The sequence below is a fragment of the Pseudophryne corroboree genome, chromosome 11 (genome assembly GCF_028390025.1).
Source record: "Pseudophryne corroboree isolate aPseCor3 chromosome 11, aPseCor3.hap2, whole genome shotgun sequence".
In the NCBI taxonomy this organism is placed as follows: domain Eukaryota; kingdom Metazoa; phylum Chordata; class Amphibia; order Anura; family Myobatrachidae; genus Pseudophryne; species Pseudophryne corroboree.
In genome coordinates, this window is record NC_086454.1 from 178,456,263 (window position 1) to 178,479,439 (window position 23,177).

Here is a 23,177-nt window from a genome sequence, read left to right on the forward strand (position 1 = left end):
GAGATTGATAACTCAATTCTTAAACATAACATGCTTTGATTCTCTTCATCTTGAATGCATTTCATTTTTAAACCAGCTTGAAAAGCAAATGGATTTCGAGTCCATCACCTTAATCACTCGGTCACAACTACCTTAATTTTGTTTCACTGACAAGCTGTGTGCAAAATCAATGTTTTCCTTTTTTGGTAGCTTTTACATTAAGTTAAACTTTGGGAAATGTAAAAGCTACTTTAGTTTAATGGAAAATAAAGTTATCAAGGACAAATGAGCTTAGCTTTCTACATGCATTAAAAGCAGTACATAGCGGGCAGGATTTGAACCTGCGTGGGGAAACCCTAATGGATTTCAAATCCATCGCCTTAACCACTCGGCCACAACTACCTGACCTTGATTGGATGGTGCTACTTGGAAATCAAATTTTTTTTCCTGTTGGCAGCAATAGCTGATGCATTTTATTTTAGTTTGCTTCAATATTAATATATAAACTTTGTGAAATATAATAGCTAGTATAGTTAAATGTCAAATTTAGGTGTCAAGGACTTTTGATCTTGTACTAAATTAATTAGAAACCAGAGCCTTTAACATCACACCATGCAACACTAGTGCACATGAAATGTATTGTACATTTTACGGACATTTTATCAAATAATAATCATTTGAAATATATTAGGTTTTTCATTGGTCTATTCCACAGGTTCTCAAACTCGGTCCTCAGAACCCCACACAGTGCATGTTTTGCAGGTCTCCTCGCAGAACCACAAGTAAATAATTAGCTCCACAAGTGGACCTCTTAAAATGTATCAGTGAGTAATTAATACACCTGTGCACCTGCTGGGTTACCTGCAAAACATGCACTGTGTGGGGTCCTGAGGACTGAGTTTGAGAACCTATGGTCTATTCCTTAATAAAGTTTGGAATTATAACAACTGACACTGCACAATTAATAGTTTGTTGATTACCAGACATTTTTTCTTACCTTTCATTACATCTCTACAGCTGTAAATCCAGATAGAACACTGTCTGAGATTATCTGGTTTAAAAAGAAGTCCATTGTAAAACAGGATATATATGTAGGTGAGCTAAGCTGAGATTGATAACTCAATTCTTAAACATAACATGCTTTGATTCTCTTCATCTTGAATGCATTTAGTTTTTAAACCAGCTTGGAAAGCAAACGGATTTCAAGTCTATCACCTTAACCACTCGGCCACAACTACCTTAATGTTGTTTCACTGACAAGCTGTGTGCAAAATCAATGTTTTCCTTTTTTGGTAGTTTTTACATTAAGTTAAACTTTGGGAAATGTAAAAGCTACTTTAGTTGAATGGAAAATAAAGTTATCAAGGACAAATGAGCTTAGCTTTCTACATGCATAAAAAGCAGTACGTAGGTGGCAGAATTTGAACCTGCGCGGGGAATCCCCAATGGATTTCAAGTTCATCGCCTTAACCACTCGGCCACAACTACCTGACTTCAAATGGATGGTGCTACGTGGAAATCAAAACATTTTTCCTGTTGGCAGCAATAGCTCATGCATTTTATTTTAATTTGCTTCAATATTAATATATAAACTTTGTGAAATATAATAGCTAGTATAGTTTAAGGGTCAAAAATAGGTGTCAAGGACTTTTGATCTTGTACTTAATTAGAAATCAGAGCCTTTAACATCACACCATGCCAACATCAGTGTTCATGAACCATATTGAACATTTTACGGACATTTTATCAAATAATAATCATTTAAAATATATTAGGTTTTTCATTGGTCTATTGCTTAATAAAGTTTGGAATTATAACAACTGACACTGCACAATTAATAGTTTGTTGATTACCAGACATTTTTTCTTACCTTTCATTACATCTCTACAGCTGTAAATGTTAGGTTCCTGGTGCTCAGAACAAGGGAGATGTTATGAAGCGAGTCCAGAGCACCAGGACGGAATGCTGGGAAAGGGGAATGGAAAGGGAATAGCCCCTGGCGCCCTATCTCCGTTGTCTCACCCGTGCTGTCAGTACACTCTTGCGAGACTATGGTTGCTTGAGCCCATGGCAGCCGCGTTTGAAGGGCGGATTACGTCTGCCCAACTTCGATGCCCCCTCAGGTCTTAATGAGAGACAAAGAGTGAACCGAGACAGGGTGATAACAAGGGGCCCTCTGACTAAACAACAAGGCCAGGGGCTACTAACAAACCTAAAACCAAAGTATGTGCGGCTTGCCGCCAAAGGAAAAGAACAACAAAGGAAATGCTGACCACACGCCGACACAATACTTTTGTGTACCGGCGGTGACAGCATAAGCAGAACCCTCTGCAAAACACCAGTGACAGAAATAATAAGGGAATACAGCGGCCTAAGCCAACGGACGCGGCCATGCCGCTACTCACGGAACCGGTACGAATACAGGCAAACGGACAGGAACTCCCAATGCTGCTGACACAGACTCTCAGAACTGGAGGACAGGCAGAATCCCAAACGACAGACCGGTGGACACCAAGAAGCCAGAAACTTGCACAGGCAAAGGTACTGGACCTCAGGACAGGAACGCCTCACGGCAGGACACGGGATCAGACATAGGAATCGACACAGGGACTGACACAGGAATTGACACAGGAAGCTCAGGAACTAGCAGGAACCAAGCTCAGAACTCAAGCAGACTGAAAACCCAGGAATATCACCAGCATCTGTGAATTGCAAACAGCCAGCATATAACAGAGAGGCCTAATTAATAATCCCATGCTGCTGCCTTGTTGCATGATTCCAAACTGACCAGATGCAATTAGCAGCCAGGTGAGGCTGAACACAAGGGAACAAGCTGCAATTACACAGACTCACCAGCGGCAGCAGACAAGAGTATTCTAAAACAGAGCAACAGGAAATCCTGGCATGCAAGACAACTTTATAAACATAAAATAGGAATGAACCACTACCTGTGGTTCATAACAGTATCCCCTCCTTAAGGGTGAGCTCCGAGCACCCCATGACACCCACGGGGAACATAAACAGAAGTATAACATGAAATACAGAACAAAACTGCAAAACAGGAATGAGCCACAGCCGTGGCTCATAACATTACCCCCCCCCCCTTGAGGAGGGGTCAAAAGACCCCAAAATTCAGACTATCCAGAACAAGGGATACAAAAAAAAAAACCTGACACACTGGTCTAACAGACAAGAAAACAAAAAACAAGTTGTAGCAACAACTTGTAACAGTGCCCTCCCCTTGATGGTGGTCACTGGACACAAGACAAGGAAAAAAAAAAAATCTTTTTTTTATCAAGGCAAGAGTCAAAAATTATTTCTTTTTCTTCTTCTTCTTTTTACAAAGCTCTTTAGGTCTGACCAAGGTAATTCCCCAAACATTGTCTGAACTGATGGTACCACCCAGCAAGGCTGCGTTCAAATCAGAGACAGGTCTCTTACCCTTGGGAGCTGAACTTTCTGGTAAAGTACTATTATTAGAAGAAGAAGAAGTCAAAAAAGCACATCCTGCAGTCAAAACATCGGGCTGGGACTCTTGTGCAGAGTTTACAGTATTTGGTGGACTCTCAGCAGACAAGACGGGTGACTTAGAGGAACCTGAACCAATTTCTTTGGAACCGTATCTTTTAACAATTGCATCACAGAATGCTAGGGGATCCTGAAGAATGGGATCTTCAGCTTTCATTAGGCTGGTTGCCCACTCAGAAGGCTCTCCTCTAAAAGAATAAATCAGATAGAGCCCAAGGTTTTCTTTAGTGATGCCCAGAAATGGTCTAGACAACATAATAGTGTAATAGTGTTTGAAAAGCGCCAGAAATTGGGCGAAGTCCCCATCAAAGGTTATGGATGTTGAGATATCAGAGTCAGGATCTGTTTCCTTCTCATCTGACTGACTGGAGTGCTTTGCTAGGACCTGGTCACTATTGACCTTACTCGAGGCTGAGACTCTCTGAACCCCACCCGGGGCTGAGACTTTCTGAACCCCACCTGGGGCAGTGACTTTCTGAACCCCACCCGGGGCAGTGACTTTCTGAACCCCACCCGGGGCAGTGACTTTCTGAACCCCACCCGGGGCAGTGACTTTCTGAACCCCACCCGGGGCAGTGACTTTCTGAACCCCACCCGGGGCAGTGACTTCCGGGAACCCCACCCGGGGCAGTGGCCTCCGGGAACCCCGCTGGGGCAGTGGCCTCCGGGAACCCCGCTGGGACAGTGGCCTCCGGGAACCCCGCTGGGACAGTGGAGTCCGAGAACCCCGCTGGGGCAGTGGCCTCCGAGAACCCCGCTGGGGCAGTGGCCTCCGAGAACCCCGCTGGGGCCAGCACCTCGGATTCTTTTACTGGGACCGGGCAGTTGGCCTCCCTGACTGGGATCGGGCCATCGGCCTCCCTCTCTGAGTCGATAATTATCGAAAGTTCTCCCGGGACTATGACTTCCGGGACTTTTGCTGAAGCAATAACGTTCAGATCCTCCACTAATGCTATGCTTCTTAAGTTCTTTCCTGGGGAAGCGACTTCTAGACCCTTCTTTGGGGCTGCGTCTCTCGAGACCCCACTTGGGGATATTACTTCAAAGATCCCTTCTGGGGTTTTGCTTCTCGAGTTCCCCTCAAGAACTATGGTTTTAGAGACCCTTTCTAGGGTTGCGCTTTTCAAGTCCCTACCTGGGGTAACAGCTTCTGAGACCCCTTCCGATATGGACACCTGAACTATAATATTTGATGTCCCTCTATAAGCTAGGGCATCGGGTACCGCTCCAGCACTCTGGGCATCGGGTACCGCTCCAGCACTCTGGGCATCGGGTACCGCTCCAGCACTCTGGGCATCGGGTACCGCTCCAGCACTCTGGGCATCGGGCACCGCTCCAGCACTCTGGGCATCGGGTACCGCTCCAGGACCCTGGGCTACGGGCACCACTCCAGGACCCTGGGCTACGGGCACCACTCCAGGACCCTGGGCATCGGGCACCACTCCAGGAACCTGGGCATCGGGCACCACTCCAGGAACCTGGGCATCGGGCACCACTCCAGGAACCTGGGCATCGGGCACCACTCCAGGAACCTGGGCATCAGGCACCACTCCAGGAACCTGGGCATCAGGCACCACTCCAGGAACCTGGGCATCAGGCACCACTCCCGGAACCTGGGCATCAGGCACCACTCCAGGAACCTGGGCATCAGGCACCACTCCAGGAACCTGGGCATCAGGCACCACTCCAGGGACTTGCAACTCCGCTTCCACAGGAACCTCAAGAGAGGAGAGAAACATTCTCTTTTGATTCCTGAATCTATAATGGGGCTCCCTTGCCCAAGGACCCCAATTATAGGACAGAGAGCTTTTTTGTGTGGGTTGTGTGACAAGTACCTCTGCCACAGTAGAGACAGGAGTAGGTCTTGTATCGTGACTCAACTTGGCCAGAGGGCAAGACTCGTCACCACACTTTGGCTTGCGCAACTCACAGGTCTGCAGATAATGGCCTAAACCCCCACAATATAGGCATAAGTTTAAGTTTCTGCGACGCAGACGCTCCTCTTCTGAGAGCCTGGGCCGCAGAAAACTTTTAAACCTTTTCTCTTCCATTAAACCAGAGGATTCTCTTGTCACCATACTGTGAGCAAGAGTCTCTTTAGAGATAGATGTACTCTCAACGACTTCTGGCAAAATGAGCAAGATTTTAGTCAGAAGGTTTTGCAGTTGCTTTAGGGATTGCTGCAAAACTTCTAGTCGCTCTGGTCTCAAAGCACTGAATACAGAGTTCAGGGCTGCGAGAGATGCCTGCAGGGCTTGCATAGTAGACATAGGAGGATTTAAAACTAGACAAGACAAGACAAGACAAGACAAGGCAAGACAAGGCAAGGCAAGGCAAGACTAAATTTTGCTAAACAAAACAAGACTTTTTTTTTTTTAAACACCGGACTGGATTCTAAACACCGGACTGGATTCTAAACACCGGACTGGATTCTAAACACTGGACTAAATTCAAAACACTGCATTCTAGACAGGACTGGATTCTAGACTAGACACTGGACTGGGCCAAAAAAGAAAAAAAAGTTTTATTTCTTTTTTGTGGTATGGCTGGTGATAATGTTAGGTTCCTGGTGCTCAGAACAAGGGAGATGTTATGAAGCGAGTCCAGAGCACCAGGACGGAATGCTGGGAAAGGGGAATGGAAAGGGAATAGCCCCTGGCGCCCTATCTCCGTTGTCTCACCCGTGCTGTCAGTACACTCTTGCGAGACTATGGTTGCTTGAGCCCATGGCAGCCGCGTTTGAAGGGCGGATTACGTCTGCCCAACTTCGATGCCCCCTCAGGTCTTAATGAGAGACAAAGAGTGAACCGAGACAGGGTGATAACAAGGGGCCCTCTGACTAAACAACAAGGCCAGGGGCTACTAACAAACCTAAAACCAAAGTATGTGCGGCTTGCCGCCAAAGGAAAAGAACAACAAAGGAAATGCTGACCACACGCCAACACAATACTTTTGTGTACCGGCGGTGACAGCATAAGCAGAACCCTCTGCAAAACACCAGTGACAGAAATAATAAGGGAATACAGTGGCCTAAGCCAACGGATGCGGCCGTGCCGCTACTCACGGAACCGGTACGAATACTGGCAAACGGACAGGAACTCCCAATGCTGCTGACACAGACTCTCAGAACTGGAAGACAGGCAGAATCCCAAACGACAGACCGGTGGACACCAAGAAGCCAGAAACTTGCACAGGCAAAGGTACTGGACCTCAGGACAGGAACGCCTCACGGCAGGACACGGGATCAGACATAGGAATCGACACAGGGACTGACACAGGAATCGACACAGGAAGCTCAGGAACTAGCAGGAACCAAGCTCAGAACTCAAGCAGACTGAAAACCCAGGAATATCACCAGAATCTGTGAATTGCAAACAGCCAGCATATAACAGAGAGGCCTAATTAATAATCCCATGCAGCTGCCTTGTTGCATGATTCCAAACTGACCAGATGCAATTAGCAGCCAGGTGAGGCTGAACACAAGGGAACAAGCTGCAATTACACAGACTCACGAGCGGCAGCAGACAAGAGTATTCTAAAACAGAGCAACAGGAAATCCTGGCATGCAAGACAACTTTATAAACATAAAATAGGAATGAACCACTACCTGTGGTTCATAACAGTAAATCCAGATAGAAAGAATCTGCATGCACAAGTTGCCACTGGGAAACATTTATGCAAGGTCACAAGCATGTACATAGAATGCAGGAAGACACTGTCTGAGATTATCTAGTTTAAAAAGAAGTCCATTGTAAAACAGGATATATATGTAATTGAGCTAAGCTGAGATTGATAACTCAATTCTTAAACATAACATGCTTTGATTCTCTTCATCTTGAATGCATTTCATTTTTAAACCAGCTTGAAAAGCAAATGGATTTCGAGTCCATCACCTTAACCACTCGGCCACAACTACCTTAATGTTGTTTCACTGACAAGCTGTGTGCAAAATCAATGTTTTCCTTTTTTGGTTGCTTTTACATTAAGTTAAACTTTGGGAAATGTAAAAGGTACTTTAGTTTAATGGAAAATAAAGTTATCAAGGACAAATGAGCTTAGCTTTCTACATGCATAAAAAGCAGTACGTAGATGGAAGGATTTGAAACTGCGCAGGGAAACCCCAATGGATTTCAAGCCCATTACCTCAAGCCCATTACCTCAATCACACCATGCCAACACTAGTGCTCATGTACTGTATTGTACATTTTACGGACATTTTATCAAATAATAATCATTTTAAATATATTAGGTTTTTCATTGGTCTATTCCACAGGTTCTCAAACTCGGTCCTCAGAACTCCACACAGTGCATGTTTTGCAGGTCTCCTCGCAGAACCACAAGTAAATAATTAGCTCCACAAGTGAACCTTTTAAAATGTGTCAGTGAGTAATTAATACACCTGTGCACCTGCTGGGTTACCTACAAAACATGCACTGTGTGGGGTCCTGAGGACAGAGTTTGAGAACCTATGGTCTATTCCTTAATAAAGTTTGGAATTATAACAACTGACACTGCACAATTAATAGTTTGTTGATTACCAGACATTTTTTCTTACCTTTCATTACATCTCTACAGCTGTAAATCCAGATAGAAAGAATCTGCATGCACAAGTTGCCACTGGGAATCATTTATACAAGGTCACAAGCATGTACATAGAATGCAGGAAGACACTGTCTGAGATTATCTGGTTTAAAAAGAATTCCATTGTAAAAAAGGATATATATGTAGGTGAGCTAAGCTGAGATTGATAACTCAATTCTTAAACATAACATGCTTTGATTCTCTTCATCTTGAATGCATTTCGTTTTTGCTTGAAAAGCAAACGTAGCTGACAGAATTTGAACCTGTGCGGGGAAACCCCAATAGATTTCGAATCCATCGCCTTAACCACTCGGCCACAGCTACCTTAATGTTGTTTCATTACCAAGCTGTGTGCAAAATCAATGTTTTCCTTTTTTGGTAGCTTCTACATTAAGTAAAACTTTGGGAAATGTAAAAGCTACATTAGTTTCATAAAAAATAAAGTTATTAAGGACAAATGAGCTTAGCTTTCTACATGCATAAAAAGCAGTACGTAGATGGCAGGATTTGAACCTGCGCGGGGAAACCCCAATGGATTACAAGCCCATTGCCTCAACCACTCGGCCACAACTACCTGACATCAATTGGCTAGTGCTACTTGGAAATCAAAACATTTTTCCTGTTGGCAGAAATATCTGATGCATTTTATTTTAATTTGCTTCAATATTAATATATAAACTTTGTGAAATATAATAGCTAGTATAGTTTAAGGGTCAAAAATAGGTGTCAAGTACTTTTGATCTTGTACTTAATTAATTAGAAATCAGAGCCTTTAACATCACACCATGCCAACACCAGTGTTCATGAACCATATTGTACATTTTACGGACATTTTATCAAATAATAATCATTTAAAATATATTAGGTTTTTCATTGGTCTATTGCTTAATAAAGTTTGGAATTATAACAACTGACACTGCACAATTAATAGTTTGTTGATTACCAGACATTTTTTCTTACCTTTCATTACATCTCTACAGCTGTAAATCCAGATAGAAAGAATCTGCATGCACAAGTTGCCACTGGGAAACATTTATACAAGGTCACAAGCATGTACATAGAATGCAGAAAGACACTGTCTGAGATTATCTGGTTTAAAAAGAAGTCCATTATAAAACAGGATATATATGTAGGTGAGCTAAGCTGAGATTGATAACTCAATTCTTAAACATAACATGCTTTGATTCTCTTCATCTTGAATGCATTTCATTTTTAAACCAGCTTGAAAAGCAAATGGATTTCGAGTCCATCACCTTAACCACTCGGTCACTACTACCTTAATGTTGTTTCACTGACAAGCTGTGTGCAAAATCAATGTTTTACATTTTTGGTAGCTTTTACATTAAGTTAAACTTTGGAAAATGTAAAAGCTACTTTAGTTTAATGGAAAATAAAGTTATCAAGGACAAATGAGCTTAGCTTTCTACATGCATAAAAAGCAGTACGCAGCGGGCAGGATTTGAACCTGCGCGGGGAAACCCAAATATATTTCAAGTCCATTGCCTTAACCACTCGGCCACAACTACCTGACCTCGATTGGATGGTGCTACGTGAAAATCAAAACATGTTTCCTGTTGGCAGCAATAGCTGATGCATTTTATTTTAGTTTGCTTCAATATTAATATATAAACTTTGTAAAATATAATAGCTAGTATAGTTTAATGTCAAATATAGGTGTCAAGGACTTTTGAACTTGTACTAAATTAATTAGAAATCAGAGCCTTTAACATCACACCATGCCAACACTAGTGCTCATGAACTGTATTGTACATTTTACGGACATTTTATCAAATAATAATCATTTGAAATATATTAGGTTTTTCATTGGTCTATTCCACAGGTTCTCAAACTCGGTCCTCAGAACCGCACACAGTGCATGTTTTGCAGGTCTCCTCACAGAACCACAAGTAAATAATTAGCTCCACAAGTGGACCTCTTAAAATGTGTCAGTGAGTAATTAATACACCTGTGCACCTGCTGGGTTACCTGCAAAACATGCACTGTATGGGGTCCTGAGTACTAAGTCTGAGAACCTATGGTCTATACCTTAATAAAGTTTGGAATTATAACAACTGATACTGCAGAATTAATAGTTTGTTGATTACAAGACATTTTTTCTTACCTTTCATTACATCTCTACAGCTGTAAATCCAGATAAAAAGAATCTGCATGCACAAGTTGCCACTGGGAAACATTTATACAAGGTCACAAGCATGTACATAGAATGCAGGAAGACACTGTCTGATATTATCTGGTTTAAAAAGAAGTCCATTGTAAAACAGGATATATATGTAGGTGCGCTAAGCTGAGATTGATAACTCAATTCTTAAACATGACATGCTTCAATTATCTTCATCTTGAATGCAATTAGTTTTTAAACAAGCTTGAAAAGCAAATGTAGCTGACAGGATTTGAACCTGTGCGGCAATACCCCAATGGATTTCGAGTCCTTCGCCTTAATCACTCTGCCACAACTACCTGAATGTCTTTTCATTAACAAGCTGTGTGCAAAATCAATGTTTTCCTTTTTTGGTAGCTTCTACATTAAGTTAAACTTTGGGAAATGTAAAAGCTACATTAGTTTCATGGAAAATAAAGTTATCAAGGACAAATGAGCTTAGCTTTCTACATGCATAAAAAGCAGTACATAGATGGCAGGATTTGAACCTGCGAGGGGAAACCCCAATAGATTTCAAGCACATTACCTCAACCACTCGGCCACAACTACCTGACCTCAATTGGATGGTGCTACTTGGAAATCTAAACATTTTTCCTGTTGGCAGCAATATCTGATGCATTTTATTTTAATTTGCTTCAAAATTAATATATAAACTTTGTGAAATATAATAAATAGTATAGTTTAAGGATCAAAAATAGGTGTCAAGGACTTTTGATCTTGTACTAAATTAATTAGAAATCGGAGCCTCTAACATCACACCATGCCAACACCAGTGCTCATGAACCATATTGTACATTTTACGGACATTTTATCAAATTATAATAATTTAATATATATTAGGTTTTTCATTGGTCTATTCCTTAATAAAGTTTGGAATTATAACAACTGACACTGCACAATTAATAGTTTGTTGATTACCAGACATTTTTTCTTACCTTTCATTACATCTCTACAGCTGTAAATCCAGATAGAAAGAATCTGCATGCACAAGTTGCCACTGGGAATCATTTATACAAGGTCTTAAGCATGTACATAGAATGCAGGAATACACTGTCTGAGATTATCTGGTTTAAAAGAAGTCCATTGTAAAACAGGATATATATGTAGGTGAGCTAAGCTGAGATTGATAACTCAATTCTTAAACATAACATGCTTTGATTCTCTTCATCTTGAATGCATTTCGTTTTTAAACCAGCTTGAAAAGTAAATGGATTTCGAGTCCATCACCTTAACCACTCGGCCACAACTCCCTTAATGTTTTTTCACTGACAAGCTGTGTGCAAAATCAATGTTTTCATTTTTTGGTAGCTTTTACATTAAGTTAAACTTTGGAAAATGTAAAAGCTACTTTAGTTTAATGGAAAATAAAGTTATCAAGGACAAATGAGCTTAGCTTTCTACATGCATAAAAAATAGTACATAGCTGGCAGGATTTGAACCTGCACGGGGAAGCCCCAATGAATTTCAAGTCCATCGACTTAACCACTCGGCCACAACTACCTGACCTCAATTGGATGGTGCTACTTGGAAATCAAAACATTTTTCCTGTTGGCAGCAATATCTGATGCATTTTATTTTAGTTTGCTTCAATATTAATATATAATCTTTGTGAAATATAATAGCTAGTATAGTTTAATGTCAAATTTAGGTGTCAAGGACTTTTGATCTTGTACTAAATTATTTAGAAATCAGAGCCTTTAACATCACACCATGCCAACACTAGTGCTCATGAACAGTATTGTACATTTTACGGACATTTTATCAAATAATAATCATTTAAAATATATTAGGTTTTTCATTGGTCTATTCCACAGGTTCTCAAACTCGGTCCTCAGAACCCCACACAGTGCATGTTTTGCAGGTCTCCTCGCAGAACCACAAGTAAATTATTAGCTCCACAAGTGGACTTTTTAAAATGTGTCAGTGAGTAATTAATACACCTGTGCACCTGCTGGGTTACCTGCAAAACATACACTGTGTGGGGTCCTGAGGACTGAGTTTGAGAACCTATGGTCTTTTCCTTAATTAAGTTTGGAATTATAACAACTGACACTGCACAATTAATAGTTTGTTGATTACCAGACATTTTTTCTTACCTTTCATTACATCTCTACAGCTGTAAATCCAGATAGAAAGAATCTGCATGCACAAGTTGCAACTGGGAAACATTTATACAAGGTCACAAGCATGTACATAGAATGCAGGAAGACACTGTCTGATATTATCTGGTTTAAAAAGAAGTCCATTGTAAAACAGGATATATATGTAGGTGAGCTAAGCTGAGATTGATAACTCAATTCTTAAACATAACATGCTTTGATTCTCTTCATCTTGAATGCATTTTGTTTTTAAACCAGCTTAAAAAGCAAATGGATTTCGAGTCCATCACCTTAACCACTCGGCCATATCTACCTTAATTTTGTTTCACGGGCAAGCTGTGTTTAAAATAAATGTTTTCCTTTTTTGGTAGCTTCTACATTAAGTTAAAATTTGGGAAATGTAAAAGCTACATTAGTTTCATGGAAAATAAAGTTATCAAGGACAAATGAGCTTAGCTTTCTACATGCATAAAAAGCAGTACGTAAATGGCAGGATTTGAACCTGCGTGGGGAAACCCCAATGGATTTCAAGCCCAACGCCTCAAACACTCGGCCACAACTACCTGACCTCAATTGGATGGTGCCACTTGGAAATCAAAACATTTTTCCTGTTGGCAGAAATATCTGATGCATTTTATTTTAATTTGCTTCAATATTAATATATAAACTTTGTGAAATATAATAGCTAGTATAGTTTAAGGGTCAAATATATGTGTCAAGGACTTTTGATCTTGTACTAACTTAATTAGAAATCGGAGCCTTTAACATCACACCATGCCAACACCAGTGCTCATGAACCATATTGTACATTTTACGGACATTTTATCAAATAATTATCATTTAAAATATATTAGGTTTTTCATTGGTCTGTTCCTTAATAAAGTTTGGAATTATAACAATTGACACTGCACAATTAATAGTTTGTTGATTACCGGACATTATTTCTTACCTTTCATTACATCTCTACAGCTGTAAATCCAGATAGAAAGAATCTGCATGCATAAGTTGCCACTGGGAAACATTTATACAAGGTCACAAGCATATACATAGAATGCAGGCAGACACTGTCTGAGATTATCTGGTTTAAAAAGAAGTCCATTGTAAAACAGGATATATATGTAGGTGAGCTAAGCTGAGATTGATAACTCAATTCTTAAACATAACATGCTTTGATTCTCTTCATCTTGAATGCATTTCGTTTTTAAACCAGCTTGAAAAGCAAATGGATTTCGAGTCCATCACCTTAACCACTCGGCCACAACTACCTTAATGTTGTTTCACTGACAAGCTGTGTGCAAATCAATGTTTTCATTTATTGGTAGCTTATACAGTAAGTTAAACTTTGGGAAATGTAAAAGCTACTTTAGTTTCATGGAAAATAAAGTTATCAAGGACAAATGAGCTTAGCTTTCTACATGCATAAAAAGCAGTACGTAGCTGGCAGGATTTGAACCTGCGCGGGGAAACCCCAATGGATTTCAAGTCCATCGCCTTAACCACTCGGCCACAACTACCTGACCTCAATTGGATGGTGCCACTTGGAAATCAAAACATTTTTCCTGTTGGCAGAAATATCTGATATATTTTATTTTAATTTGCTTCAATATTAATATGTAAACTTTGTGAAATATAATAGCTAGTATAGTTTAATGTCAAATATAGGTGTCAAGGACTTTTGATCTTGTACTAAATTAATTAGAAATCAGAGCCTTTAACATCACACCATGCCAACACCAGTGCTCAAGAACTGTATTGTACATTTTACGGACATTTTATCAAATAATAATCATTTAAAATATATTAGGTTTTTCATTGGTCTATTCCACAGGTTCTCAAACTCGGTTCTCAGAACCCCACACAGTGCATGTTTTGCAGGTCTCCTCACAGAACCACAAGTAAATAATTAGCTCCACAAGTGGATTTTTTAAAATGTGTCAGTGAGTAATTAATACACCTGTGCACCTGCTGGGTTACCTGCAAAACATACACTGTGTGGGGTCCTGTGAAATGAGTTTGAGAACCTATGGTCCATTCCTTAATAAAGTTTGGAATTATAACAACTGACACTGCACAATTAATAGTTTGTTGATTACCAGACATTTTTTCTTACCTTTCATTACATCTCTAAAGCTGTAAATCCAGATAGAAAGAATATGCATGCACAAGTTGCCACTGAGAAACATTTATACAAGGTCACAAGCATGTACATAGAATGCAGGAAGACACTGTCTGGGATTATATGGTTTCAAAAGAAGTCCATTGTAAAACAGGATATATATGTAGGTGAGCTAAGCTGAGATTGAGAACTCAATTCTTAAACATAACATGCTTTGATTTTCTTCATCTTGAATGCATTTCGTTTTTAAACCAGCTTGAAAAGCAAATGGATTTTGAGTCCATCACCTTAACCACTCAGCCACAACTACCTTAATGTTGTTTCACTGACAAGCTGTGTGCAAAATCAATATTTTCCTTTTTTGGTAGCTTTTACAGTAAGTTAAACTTTGGGAAATGTAAAAGCTACTTTAGTTTCATGGAAAATAAAGTTATCAAGGACAAATGAGCTTAGCTTTCTACATGCATAAAAAGCAGCACGTAGCTGGTCCATCGCCTTAACCACTCGGCCACAACTACCTGACCTCAATTGGATGGTGCCACTTGGAAATCAAAACATTTTTCCTGTTGGCAGAAATATCTGATACATTTTATTTTAATTTGCTTCAATATTAATATGTAAACTTTGTGAAATATAATAGCTAGTATAGTTTAATGTCAAATATAGGTGTCAAGGACTTTTGATCTTGTACTAAATTAATTAGAAATCAGAGCCTTTAACATCACACCATGCCAAAACTAGTGCTCATGAACTGTATTATACATTTTACGGACATTTTATCAAATAATAATCATTTAAAATATATTAGGTTTTTCATTGGTCTATTCCACAGGTACTCAAACTCGGTCCTCAGAACCCCACACAGTGCATGTTTTGCAGGTCTCCTCGCAGAACCACAAGTAAATAATTAGCTCCACAAGTGGACTTTTTAAAATGTGTCAGTGAGTAATTAATACACCTATGCACCTGCTGGGTTACCTGCAAAACATACACTGTGTGGGGTCCTGAGGACTGAGTTTGAGAACTTATGGTCTATTCCTTAATAAAGTTTGGAATTAGAACAACTGACACTGCACAATTAATAGTTTGTTGATTACCAGACATTATTTCTTACCTTTCATTACATCTCTACAGCTGTAAATCCAGATAGAAAGAATCTGCATGTATAAGTTGCCACTGGGAAACATTTATACAAGGTCACAAGCATGTACATAGAATGCAGGAAGACACTGTCTGAGATTATATGGTTTAAAAAGAAGTCCATTGTAAAACAGGATATATATGTAGGTGAGCTAAGCTGAGATTGATAACTCAATTCTTAAACATAACATGCTTTGATTCTCTTCATCTTGAATGCATTTAGTTTTTAAACCAGCTTGAAAAGCAAATGGATTTTGAGTCCATCACCTTAACCACTCGGCCACAACTACCTTAATGTTGTTTCACTGACAAGCTGTGTGCAAAATCAATGTTTTCCTTTTTTGGTAGCTTTTACAGTAAGTTAAACTTTGGGAAATGTAAAAGCTACTTTAGTTTCATGGAAAACAAAGTTATCAAGGACAAATGAGCTTAGCTTTCTACATGCATAAAAAGCAGTACGTAGCTGGCAGGATTTGAACCTGCGTGGGGAAACCCCAATGGATTTCAAGTCCATCGCCTTAACCACTCGGCCACAACTACCTGACTTCAATTGGCTGGTGCTACTTGGAAATCAAAACATTTTTCCTGTTGGCAGAAATATCTGATACATTTTATTTTAATTTGCTTCAATATTAATATGTAAACTTTGTGAAATATAATAGCTAGTATAGTTTAATGTCAAATATAGGTGTCAAGGACTTTTGATCTTGTACTAAATTAATTAGAAATCATAGCCTTTAACATCACACCATGCCAACACCAGTGCTCATGAACTGTATTGTACATTTTACGGACATTTGATCAAATAATAATCATTTAAAATATATTAGGTTTTTCATTGGTCTATTCCACAGGTTCTCAAACTCGGTTCTCAGAACCCCACACAGTGCATGTTTTGCAGGTCTCCTCGCAGAACCACAAGTAAATAATTAGCTCCACAAGTGGACTTTTTAAAATGTGTCAGCGAGTAATTAATACACCTATGCACCTGCTGGGTTACCTGCAAAACATACACTGTGTGGGGTCCTGAGGACTGAGTTTGAGAACTTATGGTCTATTCCTTAATAAAGTTTGGAATTAGAACAACTGACACTGCACAATTAATAGTTTGTTGATTACCAGACATTTTTTCTTACCTTTCATTACATCTCTACAGCTGTAAATCCAGATAGAAAGAATCTGCATGCACAAGTTGCAACTGGGAAACATTTATACAAGGTCACAAGCATGTACATAGAATGCAGGAAGACACTGTCTGATATTATCTGGTTTAAAAAGAAGTCCATTGTAAAACAGGATATATATGTAGGTGAGCTAAGCTGAGATTGATAACTCAATTCTTAAACATAACATGCTTTGATTCTCTTCATCTTGAATGCATTTTGTTTTTAAACCAGCTTAAAAAGCAAATGGATTTCGAGTCCATCACCTTAACCACTCGGCCATATCTACCTTAATTTTGTTTCACGGGCAAGCTGTGTTTAAAATAAATGTTTTCCTTTTTTGGTAGCTTCTACATTAAGTTAAAATTTGGGAAATGTAAAAGCTACATTAGTTTCATGGAAAATAAAGTTATCAAGGACAAATGAGCTTAGCTTTCTACATGCATAAAAAGCAGTACGTAAATGGCAGGATTTGAACCTGCGTGGGGAAACCCCAATGGATTTCAAGCCCAACGCCTCAAACACTCGGCCACAACTACCTGACCTCAATTGGATGGTGCCACTTGGAAATCAAAACATTTTTCCTGTTGGCAGAAATATCTGATGCATTTTATTTTAATTTGCTTCAATATTAATATATAAACTTTGTGAAATATAATAGCTAGTATAGTTTAAGGGTCAAATATATGTGTCAAGGACTTTTGATCTTGTACTAACTTAATTAGAAATCGGAGCCTTTAACATCACACCATGCCAACACCAGTGCTCATGAACCATATTGTACATTTTACGGACATTTTATCAAATAATTATCATTTAAAATATATTAGGTTTTTCATTGGTCTGTTCCTTAATAAAGTTTGGAATTATAACAATTGACACTGCACAATTAATAGTTTGTTGATTACCGGACATTATTTCTTACCTTTCATTACATCTCTACAGCTGTAAATCCAGATAGAAAGAATCTGCATGCATAAGTTGCCACTGGGAAACATTTATACAAGGTCACAAGCATATACATAGAATGCAGGCAGACACTGTCTGAGATTATCTGGTTTAAAAAGAAGTCCATTGTAAAACAGGATATATATGTAGGTGAGCTAAGCTGAGATTGATAACTCAATTCTTAAACATAACATGCTTTGATTCTCTTCATCTTGAATGCATTTCGTTTTTAAACCAGCTTGAAAAGCAAATGGATTTCGAGTCCATCACCTTAACCACTCGGCCACAACTACCTTAATGTTGTTTCACTGACAAGCTGTGTGCAAATCAATGTTTTCATTTATTGGTAGCTTATACAGTAAGTTAAACTTTGGGAAATGTAAAAGCTACTTTAGTTTCATGGAAAATAAAGTTATCAAGGACAAATGAGCTTAGCTTTCTACATGCATAAAAAGCAGTACGTAGCTGGCAGGATTTGAACCTGCGCGGGGAAACCCCAATGGATTTCAAGTCCATCGCCTTAACCACTCGGCCACAACTACCTGACCTCAATTGGATGGTGCCACTTGGAAATCAAAACATTTTTCCTGTTGGCAGAAATATCTGATATATTTTATTTTAATTTGCTTCAATATTAATATGTAAACTTTGTGAAATATAATAGCTAGTATAGTTTAATGTCAAATATAGGTGTCAAGGACTTTTGATCTTGTACTAAATTAATTAGAAATCAGAGCCTTTAACATCACACCATGCCAAAACCAGTGCTCAAGAACTGTATTGTACATTTTACGGACATTTTATCAAATAATAATCATTTAAAATATATTAGGTTTTTCATTGGTCTATTCCACAGGTTCTCAAACTCGGTTCTCAGAACCCCACACAGTGCATGTTTTGCAGGTCTCCTCACAGAACCACAAGTAAATAATTAGCTCCACAAGTGGATTTTTTAAAATGTGTCAGTGAGTAATTAATACACCTGTGCACCTGCTGGGTTACCTGCAAAACATACACTGTGTGGGGTCCTGTGAAATGAGTTTGAGAACCTATGGTCCATTCCTTAATAAAGTTTGGAATTATAACAACTGACACTGCACAATTAATAGTTTGTTGATTACCAGACATTTTTTCTTACCTTTCATTACATCTCTAAAGCTGTAAATCCAGATAGAAAGAATATGCATGCACAAGTTGCCACTGAGAAACATTTATACAAGGTCACAAGCATGTACATAGAATGCAGGAAGACACTGTCTGGGATTATATGGTTTCAAAAGAAGTCCATTGTAAAACAGGATATATATGTAGGTGAGCTAAGCTGAGATTGAGAACTCAATTCTTAAACATAACATGCTTTGATTTTCTTCATCTTGAATGCATTTCGTTTTTAAACCAGCTTGAAAAGCAAATGGATTTTGAGTCCATCACCTTAACCACTCAGCCACAACTACCTTAATGTTGTTTCACTGACAAGCTGTGTGCAAAATCAATATTTTCCTTTTTTGGTAGCTTTTACAGTAAGTTAAACTTTGGGAAATGTAAAAGCTACTTTAGTTTCATGGAAAATAAAGTTATCAAGGACAAATGAGCTTAGCTTTCTACATGCATAAAAAGCAGCACGTAGCTGGTCCATCGCCTTAACCACTCGGCCACAACTACCTGACCTCAATTGGATGGTGCCACTTGGAAATCAAAACATTTTTCCTGTTGGCAGAAATATCTGATACATTTTATTTTAATTTGCTTCAATATTAATATGTAAACTTTGTGAAATATAATAGCTAGTATAGTTTAATGTCAAATATAGGTGTCAAGGACTTTTGATCTTGTACTAAATTAATTAGAAATCAGAGCCTTTAACATCACACCATGCCAAAACTAGTGCTCATGAACTGTATTATACATTTTACGGACATTTTATCAAATAATAATCATTTAAAATATATTAGGTTTTTCATTGGTCTATTCCACAGGTACTCAAACTCGGTCCTCAGAACCCCACACAGTGCATGTTTTGCAGGTCTCCTCGCAGAACCACAAGTAAATAATTAGCTCCACAAGTGGACTTTTTAAAATGTGTCAGTGAGTAATTAATACACCTATGCACCTGCTGGGTTACCTGCAAAACATACACTGTGTGGGGTCCTGAGGACTGAGTTTGAGAACTTATGGTCTATTCCTTAATAAAGTTTGGAATTAGAACAACTGACACTGCACAATTAATAGTTTGTTGATTACCAGACATTATTTTTGACCTTTCATTACATCTCTACAGCTGTAAATCCAGATAGAAAGAATCTGCATGCACAAGTTGCCACTGAGAAACATTTATACAAGGTCACAAGCATGTACATAGAATGCAGGAAGACACTGTCTGAGATTATCTGGTTTAAAAAGAAGTCCATTGTAAAACAGGATATATATGTAGGTGAGCTAAGCTGAGATTGAGAACTCAATTCTTAAACATAACATGCTTTGATTCTCTTCATCTTGAATGCATTTCATTTTTAAACCATCTTGAAAAGCAAATGGATTTTGAGTCCATCACCTTAACCACTCGGCCACAACTACCTTAATGTTGTTTCACTGACAAGCTGTGTGCAAAATCAATGTTTTCCTTTTTTGGTAGCTTTTACAGTAAATTAAACTTTGGGAAATGTAAAAGCTACTTTAGTTTCATGGAAAATAAAGTTATCAAGGACAAATGAGCTTAGCTTTCTACATGCATAAAAAGCAGTACGTAGCTGGCAGGATTTGAACCTGCGCGGGGAAACCACAATGGATTTCAAGTCCATCGCCTTAACCACTCGGCCACAACTACCTGACCTCAATTGGATGGTGCTACTTGGAAATCAAAACATTTTTCCTGTTGGCAGAAATATCTGATACATTTTATTTTAATTTGCTTCAATATTAATATGTAAACTTTGTGAAATATAATAACTAGTATAGTTTAATGTCAAATATAGGTGTCAAGGACTTTTGATCTTGTACTAAATTAATTAGAAATCAGAGCCTTTAACATCACACTATGCCAACACCAGTGCTCATGAACTGTATTATACATTTTACGGACATTTTATCAAATAATAATCATTTAAAATATATTAGGTTTTTCATTGGTCTATTCCACAGGTTCTCAAACTCTGTCCTCAGAACCCCACACAGTGCATGTTTTGCAGGTCTCCTCGCAGAACCACAAGTAAATAATTAGCTCCACAAGTGGACTTTTTAAAATGTGTCAGTGAGTAATTAATACACCTATGCACCTGCTGGGTTACCTGCAAAACATACACTGTGTGGGGTCCTGAGGACTGAGTTTGAGAACTTATGGTCTATTCCTTAATAAAGTTTGGAATTAGAACAACTGACACTGCACAATTATTAGTTTGTTGATTACCAGACATTTTTTCTTACCTTTCATTACATCTCTACAGCATACTTGCCTACCTGACCCCCTCCATGAGGGAGAAAATGCTCTGTTCCTTGACTTTCCTGGTAATGTATGATTGCCATCACCTGTGGTGAGCTAGTTAATTGATAAGAAAGGTGTTTCACCACAGGTGATGGCAATCATACATTACCAGGAAAGTCCAGGAACAGAGCATTTTCTCCCTCATGGAGAGGGTCAGGTAGGCAAGTATGCTCTACAGCTGTAAATCCAGATAGAAAGAATCTGCATGCACAAGTTGCCACTGAGAAACATTTATACAAGGTCACAAGCATGTACATAGAATGCAGGAAGACATTGTCTGAGATTATATGGTTTAAAAAGAAGTCCATTGTAAAACAGGATATATATGTAGGTGAGTTAAGCTGAGATTGAGAACTCAATTCTTAAACATACCATGCTTTGATTCTCTTCATCTTGAATGCATTTCGTTTTTAAACCAGCTTGAAAAGCAAATGGATTTTGAGTCCATCACCTTAACCACTCGGCCACAACTACCTTAATGTTGTTTCACTGACAAGCTGTGTGCAAAATCAATGTTTTCCTTTTTTGGTAACTTTTACAGTAAGTTAAACTTTGGGAAATGTAAAAGCTACTTTAGTTTCATGGAAAATAAAGTTATCAAGGACAAATGAGCTTAGCTTTCTACATGCATAAAAAGCAGTACGTAGCTGGTCCATCGCCTTAACCACTCGGCCACAACTACCTGACCTCAATTGGATGGTGCCACTTGGAAATCAAAACATTTTTCCTGTTGGCAGAAATATCTGATACATTTTATTTTAATTTGCTTCAATATTAATATGTAAACTTTGTGAAATATAATAGCTAGATTAGTTTAATGTCAAATATAGGTGTCAAGGACTTTTGATCTTGTACCAAATTAATTAGAAATCAGAGCCTTTAACATCACACCATGCCAACACCAGTGCTCATGAACTGTATTATACATTTTACGGACATTTTATCAAATAATAGTCATTTAAAATATATTAGGTTTTTCATTGGTCTATTCCACAGGTTCTCAAACTCGGTCCTCAGAACCCCACACAGTGCATGTTTTGCAGGTCTCCTCGCAGAACCACAAGTAAATAATTAGCTCCACAAGTGGACTTTTTAAAATGTGTCAGTGAGTAATTAATACACCTATGCACCTGCTGGGTTACCTGCAAAACATACACTGTGTGGGGTCCTGAGGACTGAGTTTGAGAACTTATGGTCTATTCCTTAATAAAGTTTGGAATTAGAACAACTGACACTGCACAATTAATAGTTTGTTGATTACCAGACATTATTTTTGACCTTTCATTACATCTCTACAGCTGTAAATCCAGATAGAAAGAATCTGCATGCACAAGTTGCCACTGAGAAACATTTATACAAGGTCACAAGCATGTACATAGAATGCAGGAAGACACTGTCTGAGATTATCTGGTTTAAAAAGAAGTCCATTGTAAAACAGGATATATATGTAGGTGAGCTAAGCTGAGATTGATAACTCAATTCTTAAACATAACATGCTTTGATTCTCTTCATCTTGAATGCATTTCATTTTTAAACCAGCTTGAAAAGCAAATGGATTTTGAGTCCATCACCTTAACCACTCGGCCACAACTACCTTAATGTTGTTTCACTGACAAGCTGTATGCAAAATCAATGTTTTCCTTTTTTGGTAGCTTTTACAGTAAGTTAAACTTTGGGAAATGTAAAATCTACTTTAGTTTCATGGAAAATAAAGTTATCAAGGACAAATGAGCTTAGCTTTCTACATGCTTAAAAAGCAGTACGTAGCTGGCAGGATTTGAACCTGTGCGGGGAAACCCCAATGGATTTCAAGTCCATCGCCTTAACCACTCGGCCACAACTACCTGACCTCAATTGAACGGTGCTACTTGGAAATCAAAACATTTTTCCTGTTGGCAGAAATATCTGATACATTTTATTTTAATTTGCTTCAATATTAATATGTAAACTTTGTGAAATATAATAG

The 23,177-nt window shown here is 38.7% G+C and overlaps 11 non-coding genes across 11 annotated transcripts; all 11 read right to left on the reverse strand.

The window, feature by feature from the left end:
* Nucleotides 1-299: 299 nt before the first annotated feature.
* TRNAS-UGA (transfer RNA serine (anticodon UGA)) lies at nt 300-381 on the reverse strand. Its single transcript has one exon. It is a non-coding gene; the product is annotated as a tRNA-Ser (tRNA).
* A 1,004-nt stretch (nt 382-1,385) lies between these two features.
* On the reverse strand, nt 1,386-1,467 carry TRNAS-UGA (transfer RNA serine (anticodon UGA)). Its single transcript has one exon. It is a non-coding gene; the product is annotated as a tRNA-Ser (tRNA).
* A 6,863-nt stretch (nt 1,468-8,330) lies between these two features.
* On the reverse strand, nt 8,331-8,412 carry TRNAS-CGA (transfer RNA serine (anticodon CGA)). Its single transcript has one exon. It is a non-coding gene; the product is annotated as a tRNA-Ser (tRNA).
* A 168-nt stretch (nt 8,413-8,580) lies between these two features.
* TRNAT-UGU (transfer RNA threonine (anticodon UGU)) lies at nt 8,581-8,662 on the reverse strand. The gene has a single exon. It is a non-coding gene; the product is annotated as a tRNA-Thr (tRNA).
* A 1,822-nt stretch (nt 8,663-10,484) lies between these two features.
* On the reverse strand, nt 10,485-10,566 carry TRNAS-CGA (transfer RNA serine (anticodon CGA)). The gene has a single exon. It is a non-coding gene; the product is annotated as a tRNA-Ser (tRNA).
* Nucleotides 10,567-11,685: 1,119 nt separating this feature from the next.
* Nucleotides 11,686-11,767, reverse strand: TRNAS-UGA (transfer RNA serine (anticodon UGA)). Its single transcript has one exon. It is a non-coding gene; the product is annotated as a tRNA-Ser (tRNA).
* Nucleotides 11,768-13,798: 2,031 nt separating this feature from the next.
* On the reverse strand, nt 13,799-13,880 carry TRNAS-UGA (transfer RNA serine (anticodon UGA)). The gene has a single exon. It is a non-coding gene; the product is annotated as a tRNA-Ser (tRNA).
* Nucleotides 13,881-16,080: 2,200 nt separating this feature from the next.
* Nucleotides 16,081-16,162, reverse strand: TRNAS-UGA (transfer RNA serine (anticodon UGA)). The gene has a single exon. It is a non-coding gene; the product is annotated as a tRNA-Ser (tRNA).
* A 2,031-nt stretch (nt 16,163-18,193) lies between these two features.
* TRNAS-UGA (transfer RNA serine (anticodon UGA)) lies at nt 18,194-18,275 on the reverse strand. The gene has a single exon. It is a non-coding gene; the product is annotated as a tRNA-Ser (tRNA).
* Nucleotides 18,276-20,475: 2,200 nt separating this feature from the next.
* Nucleotides 20,476-20,557, reverse strand: TRNAS-UGA (transfer RNA serine (anticodon UGA)). Its single transcript has one exon. It is a non-coding gene; the product is annotated as a tRNA-Ser (tRNA).
* Nucleotides 20,558-22,973: 2,416 nt separating this feature from the next.
* TRNAS-UGA (transfer RNA serine (anticodon UGA)) lies at nt 22,974-23,055 on the reverse strand. The gene has a single exon. It is a non-coding gene; the product is annotated as a tRNA-Ser (tRNA).
* Nucleotides 23,056-23,177: the final 122 nt, after the last annotated feature.